Raw genomic sequence first — 8,046 nt, forward strand, 5'->3', positions numbered from 1 at the left:
CAAACATAATAAGAAGCGAACCCATATACGCACACAGCCACATACATAATAGCTTCACAGACGGCCGGAACAGTATAAACATGGTTAACAATGACAGCAGCAACGGTGGTGACAACGATGGTGATAACAACAACTACTACTACTACCACGATGGCAGCACTGCGGGCGATAAACAAGCACAGAGGGATACAGGAACTGTACGAAATGTTCGGGTCCTAGGACAGCAGCGGCGGGGGAGAGGATAGAGCGGAGGTAAAGGTAAAACTGTTACTAAGAATAATGACACACACACAAGCATACACACACATGCACACAAATACGCTCACACGCACAAACACGGACGCAAACCCATGCGCTCATAAGGATACACATCATAAAAGAGCAGAATGAAATAAGTGGCGCAAGAGCACACACGAAGACGAAAAGTGTCGCTGAAGAGGTCACAGATGTGTGAAGAAAAATTTCTGGACAATGGACATGAGTTAAAATAATAAGATTAATAAATGTGTGAAGAACAAATGTATAGTGAATGTACTTATTTGGCAAAAAAAAAAAGAAAAAAGAAAATATTACCATCCCGAGATACAACCATATCTGTTTCAACACAGGGCTTCACATCAGGAGCCTTGCGACACTAATTCATAAACCTATATATATATATATATATATATATATATGTGTGTGTGTATGTGTGTGTGTGTGTGTGTGTGTGTGTGTATGTGTGTGTGTGTGTGTGTGTGTGTGTGTGTGTGTGTGTGTACATGCATATATATCTAAAAAGGAGCATTTTGAATGGATTATGAGTTAAACGGCGCTAACAGAACGTGAACTTGTAACTAAAAAGGCATAAAAACTTTTTTCTCGTGAGTATTATATCCCAAAAGGATGAAGGCTATGGAATCAAGCAATTTCCTAAATAAACCAGTGTCAAAAGCGTTGTGACAAGAAGCAATTCACTTGGCACCAGATAACGCGTTGACATACCTGTATGTCGGCACCCGAGATAGGCAGAATCCACCCTTGTTATCAGAAGTAGTGAGGGAGCATTATAGCTATGTTTTCAAAAGAATTCTTTGCGATTTGGATAATTCACCTTTGGAAACATGGGTGTTTCGTTCAACATCCTTAAACAAACCTTATTCAGGGACCTTTTAAGCGGGATAGGCTAGTCGACCTGAAGAAAATTTTAACTGGGCCTCACCTGCAAGGTCATGCGCTGCTTATCTTAATATGAGATCACCACATCGCGCAAATATGTTTGGGATGCATGTGCCTGATGCATCAGACGGGTAGTCATAATGGGTATAATGGGCTTCGTATATTTCACCCTAGTATCACTTTGATGGCATGCACTGCTCTCTCACCCAATAATAATAATAATAATAATAATAATAATAATAATAATAATAATAATAATTCTCTTGAAAATTCAAAATGCAACTTGTAAGTTATATGCTGGTGTTTCGGAGGTAAACATTTGTAAAATTTGTATAGTTTCTTATATAGACACAATTGGCACAATAGCTTTTAAAAATTTTCCAAAGAATATTGATGTTTTAGCTTTGTATCATTATTATTATTATTATTATTATTATTATTATTATTACTATCATCGTCATTATAAATATCATCATCATTATTATTATTATTATTATTATTATTATTATTATTATTGTGAAGTAGTTATAAATTTGAATACGCATTTAAGTGGATTATTATTGTCCAATAAGTATAGATATTCTGAAACAAGAAAACAATTTGAACTTTTCATTATACTTTTTTTTTTTATCTATAGCTAGTTTATAGATTTGATTGTTTAGGAACATGAATGCATTATTCAAGTGAAATATTTTTGTCTATTAAATGAGGATATATTGACAGAAAATTGCATATGTTTTGTAGAAATAACATTACTTCAAAACACCATTTATAAATTAAAAGCAACCTGAAAAGAAAAGAAAAGAAGTTAAAAGTCGCGACTGCGTGGAAAGAAGTACGTAACGCATTAGACAAGTGTCTCCTTCTATAGCCCTGGGTCGACTAAAGCTTTTTGAGTGGATTTGGTAGACGAAAACTGACATAGGTCCGTTAGTGTCTTCGTCTTTTGTTTTTCTGTAAATTTCAGCTATATCTATATCTATATCTATATCTATCTATCTATCTATCTATCTATCTATCTATCTATCTATCTATCTATCTATCATCAGGTGTCTGGGGGAAATTTCGAACCTGGGTTCTCATTCCTAAGGTATTTTTCGATGTTGTTGTTATTATTATTATTATTATTATTATTATTGTTATTATTATTATTATTATTATTATTATTATTATTATTATTATTATTATTATTATTATTGTTCAGTAGTTTTATTTTTATAACGTGCTTTCACTTCACTACTGAGCGCAGCTTTGTGCGCCCTGGGTATGTGCTGTGGTTTGTTGTGGTGCTCTTATGTTTACTGTATTGAAAGTTTTTTGCGTAGAATGTGTGCAGTACCCAGTAGTGCAATTTTCGGTATGTTATATATATTTGTAAGTCCTGGTGTTTTTGTTATGTATTTGTCTGAATATTTTTTTTATTATACCTAAGGCACCTACTATTATAGGAATTGTTTCTGTTTTTAGATTCCACATTCGAGTTATCTCTATTTCCAGGTCTTTGTATTTTGAAAGTTTTTCCATTTCTTTTAGAGAAACATTGTCATCTGCTGGTATTGATACATCAATTAGAAAGCATTTTTTTTCTTCATGATCTTTGACAACTATATCTGGTCTATTTGCCTTAATTTCTCTAGCTGTGTGTATTGGCATATCCCAGAGTATGGTTGCTTTCTCGTTTTCTATGACCTTTTCTGGCGTGTGTTTATACCATCTTTTTTCTGTTGTTATTCCATAGTGTTGGCATAGCTTCCAGTGTATATAGGTCCCAGGTCTGTCGTGTTTGTGAATATATTCCTTCTTAGCCAGGACTGGGCAGCCAGAGATAATATGATTTATTGTTTCTTGTCCATCTCCACATATTCTACAGTTACTTGTCATATTTCTTTTCATTATGTGTTTTTGGTAATTTCTGGTGGGGAGGCTTTGGTCTTGTGCAGCAATTAAAAATCCTTCAGTCTCTGCTTTGACACCTGAGCTTCTCAGCCATTGCTGGGATTTTTCTCTGTCTATTTCTTTCGCATTTAGTTTAGCCCAGTATTTACCATGTAGGGGCTTTTCTTGACATCGTTTTATCATGGTTCGTTGCTGTTCTAGTTTTAGTTTGGATTTCATTTGTTTTATAGCTTTTGTTGTTTCTTCTTCTTCTTCTTCTTCTTCTTCTTCTTCTTCTTCTTCTTCTTCTTCTTCTTCTTCTTCTTCTTCTTCTTCTTCTTCTTCTTCTTCTTCTTCTTCTTCTTCTTCTTCTTCTTCTTCTTCTTCTTCTTCTTCTTCTTCTTCTTCTTCTTCTTCTTCTTCTTCTTCTTCGTATTTGTTAGGTAGTTTGATTTCTTGTTTGTATTTGTCAGCTTCCTTAAATACTGAAAACAGCTTTTTGTTTTGCTCGTGTTTTGTGGCTATTTGTATTAGTTTCCCTTGCTTTTGGAGTAGGTAGTTTTGCAGTCCAATGGTGGTTATTTTATAATAGTTTTCTAGCTGTATAAGACCCCTGCCATCTTCTGTGCGTTGTATATATAGCCTTTCTATGTCAGATTTTGGGTGGTGCATCCTATATCCTGTCATTATTTTTCTTGTCTTCCTGTCTATTTTACATAGTTCGTTTAGTGTCCAGTTAAGGATGTTGTAGCTGTAGCTTATAACTGGGACAGCTAAAGTGTTGATGCCCATTATCTTGTTTTTAGCATTGAGCTCTGTTTTTAGTATTGATCTAACTCGTCTATAGTACTCTTTCTTTATTTTTTCTTTCATTTGTGTATGTTGTATCCTATCTAGTTCATTGACTCCTAAATACTTGTATGGTTGGCTTTCGTCTAGTTCTCTTATTTCATTGGCTTTATCTAGTGTTATATTGCTGCTTTTAACTAATTTTCCTCTTTTCAGGGTTGCTTTGGCACATTTTTCTAATCCGAATTTCATATCTATTTCCTTGGTAAAACCGTGTACTGTCTGTAGTAGTGTTTCTAGCTCTCTGTCGTTTTTAGCATATAATTTTAGGTCATCCATATATAGAAGGTGGCTGACTGTCTTTCCGTAGCATTTGTAACCGCATCCAGTTCTATTTAGCAATTCTGTTAAATGTGTGAGTGCCAGGCAGAACAGGAGTGGAGATAGCGTGTCTCCCTGGAATATTCCTCTTCTATATTATTATTATTATTATTATTATTATTATTATTATTATTATTATTATTATCATTATCATTCAGGTCACTGCCTAGAATCGAACTCGGAATCTTGGGGTAAGTAGCCCGCGCTCTTAACCACTACGGGCATATGGCGTAGTGGCTAAGAGCGCGGGCCTCTAAGCCCAAGATTTCGAGTTCGATTCCAGGCAGTGACCTGAATGATGATAACAATAATAATAATAATAATAGTAATAATAATAATAATAATAATAATAATAATAATAATAATAATAATAATAATAATAATAATAATAACGACAACAACAACAACAACATCGAAAAATACCTTATGAATGAGAACCAAGGTTCGAAATTTCACCAAGACTAAGGCTGAAGGGTATTTCAGCCGAAACGTTGTGCTAACAACAAACAAGATGAGGACAAATATCCATCGAATGTAAATAATGTAAATAAGACCAACAAACGTTAAGGCAAAGCAAACATCTCAAGTCATATACATTATTATTATTGGAAAAGAGTGAAAGCCTTACAGCTGTTTCTGGTATATCTCACGGTATGAGATATATCGTCATTAATCTATACCTATCTCATTTTCCCTATTTGCCTCCGCTGACGGAATATTCCATACTCTGGGAAATCAAGAAACAACTGTAAGACTTTGAATTTTTTCCAATAATAATAATGTATATGACTTGAGATGTTTGCTTTGCCTTAACGTTTGTTGTTCTTTTTAACAATTATATATCCGCTATATCGTAAATCTGCAAAGGCGCCATAACTACCATCTCGGCTATAACCTTGGAGCCCAAGTAAGCCGTTACAGCACTTAATTAGCGTACCTAATCGTTTAAATCACCCGCGAACTAAACCTCAATATTTTGTACATAGATACATACATAAATACATCCCTATAAGTATATATATATATATATATATATATATATATATATATATATATATATATATATATATATATATATATATATATATATATATATATATATATATATATATATATATATATACACATATACATATATATATGTATACATGTTGTGTATTTATATTTATTTGTTACTGACATATTACTGAATGGCACGAGGAACATTCTAGTGAAGTTGAACATCTTATCTGGCCACAAAAATTCCCAGATCTCAATATTACAGAACATTTATGCTGCAGTTTAGAAAAACAAGTACGGAGTCGATGTCCTCCACCATCATTACTAAGAGAACGGAGACTGCTTTAGCTGAAGAAAGGACAAAAAATTCGTTTCGAAACAATTCAAACTTTGTACGACTCCATACCTGGTAGAATTCAATCTGTAATTACTGCCAAAGGCAATCCTACCCCATATTAAAAATTCGTTTGAAATTTTAAGGTGTTAGCATTATTTTGTCCCACCCCTGTATATATATGTGTGTGGGAGTGTGTTTGTGTGTGGGGGGGGTGTAGTGAAAGTCGGAGAAATATATATAGAGAAAGAAAAATAAAATTGCTCAAGAAGCAAGTTGCTGCAGTTTCTATTTTTACCACAAATTACGTACGGAAGGCCATTGACATTGTGAATTAGGTAAACAAATTTTATTAGTGAGAGCAACAACATCTATAAAAGATTCCAGAAAACTCAAAAGACAAAAAGCTGTAATAAATATCACAAAATACCTTATTCAAAGCTCTAACAATTACGTTAGTCTATCGCACTGGACGGCTACTTTATTTCATAGAATTCAAGAAAATGACAGGCAAAGTGAAAACTATCGGGCTTTTGACTCAGGAAACAGGATCGAATACATTAATTCAATCTATCCCATGCTCTGATTACTCTGCCTGGTCGCTGCCTGTAACTGGAAATCTGCAAAGTATACTGTGTGAGCTGCTGTTGTTATAGTGTCGGATATGTGCTATATATATATGGGTGTGTTTTATGATTATATTGGCTGTTGATCGCTTAGAGAAGGTGTTATTTTAGATATAATATATGCTGGCTATTTTATAAGATGTGTGTTATTTTACTTGTTAGTATATAACAGCAATATTGTATAGGATGTGTACACAGGTATCTTGTTCTGAAAAATATGTGTTATTATCTATGGTCTTTTGGTTGGGTAATGTTATATACTGGTTATATCATAAGGGTTCTGTGGTTGTGATAATTTGTTGGTTATTTATTCTCCAAAAATGTGTGGCGTGAGTTGTGTTATTATGTGTGGTTGTTATTGTATAAGGCATGGGTTGTTTGCTGAGAACATACCTTGCGAGAATAGGCTTTGAATTGAAAGAGTGTGCTTTGCATAGATTACACAATATATCTACTAGAGAGTGTGCTTTGTATAGATTACACAATATATCTACTAGAATTCGTTTTACGACTGTTTGTAACATGTCGAACTCTGGGACTGTCTCCATAATTTTGTTCGATTTTACCATATCTAAGGTTTTCCTTATTTGTACTTTGTTTATATTCAAACACATCACATTGGATTTTTTTCGATTTTTCTTTCCCAGTGTTTTGACAGTTTCTTCACCTCCTTTTGGACACTGCTTTGATCAAGTGGAATCAGCATATATATCTGCGTGCAGCTATTTTTGTTCCAGTCCTTAATTACTATGTCTAGCCAGTCTCCCTCCATCTACTTTTAAGTTTGAGATAGGTATGTCCCAGATGATCATGACTAGGTCGTTATCATGTATTCTGGTATATGTTTATATCACTGTCTTCATACCTTACTGAGCAAATGGAATTGTTGTGGCCAATCGCCACATTTTACCGGTAGCATAGACAGTTTTTTAAAGTTAGTATCTTTCACTTTTATTTATGTACATTTTTCTCTGATCTTGTGTAGGTAGAAACAGATCTTCCGTTTCTGCCTCTCTCTCTCTCTAGCTCGTAGCTTTTCAGCTATTGTTGGCTTTTCCATGAGATACATACAAGTCGGCGAGATTTATTAAAATATTTCTTAGGGAATAGTTTTTGTATCCGTTTTTATTAACAGCATATTTTGAAATTCCGTTTTAAATTTTGTGTTTGATTGTTAAACTTTTCTGTCCAATCTCCTTATCTACATCTCGCTCTTCAGTGTAGTTGGTTTATATATTCTTATTCGTCCATTGGCATATCTGTCTAATGCCATATTCGTTTTTATGTCATATTTCAATTTATGGACAGTTTTCAGCTGACTTTTCTAGTTTATAAATACTTTTAATTCATCCATAAACACAAAATAATTTACGTAGAAAATGCTTAGTGATATTTCGTTCGTCTTCACGTTCTGAGTTCAATGTTGCTGAAGTCGACTTTACCTTCAATCATTTCAGGGTCAATAAAATAAATGCCATTTGAGCACAGGGATCTATGTAGTCGACTGGCCTCTCCATCATAATTTCAGGCGTCATACCTATGAGAAAAAAGTATTATTATGATTATCTGCAGTGTTTGAATATGGCAATATACGAGTAGGGCCGTTGATGAGTAGCAGACGAAGTCGACTATCGAGCCGAGTCCATCGTCATGAACACTACCCACTACACCACCTGCATTAGTAAAACGGGACAGACAGCATTTCTGTTTCTAGCGGCAATGGCGAACGAGGTTATGTGGTGGACGAGGCGGAAAGGAATGAGAAAGGACATCTTCCTCTTCGGCCTGTTTCTGAGTTCAAATTCCACCGAGGTCGACTTTCCCTTTTATCCTTTCAAGGTCAATAAAATAAATCCCAGTCGAGTACTGGGATGGATGTAATCG

Source organism: Octopus bimaculoides, chromosome 5 (genome assembly GCF_046866305.1).
Source record: "Octopus bimaculoides isolate indiv1 chromosome 5, ASM4686630v1, whole genome shotgun sequence".
NCBI lineage: Eukaryota > Metazoa > Mollusca > Cephalopoda > Octopoda > Octopodidae > Octopus > Octopus bimaculoides.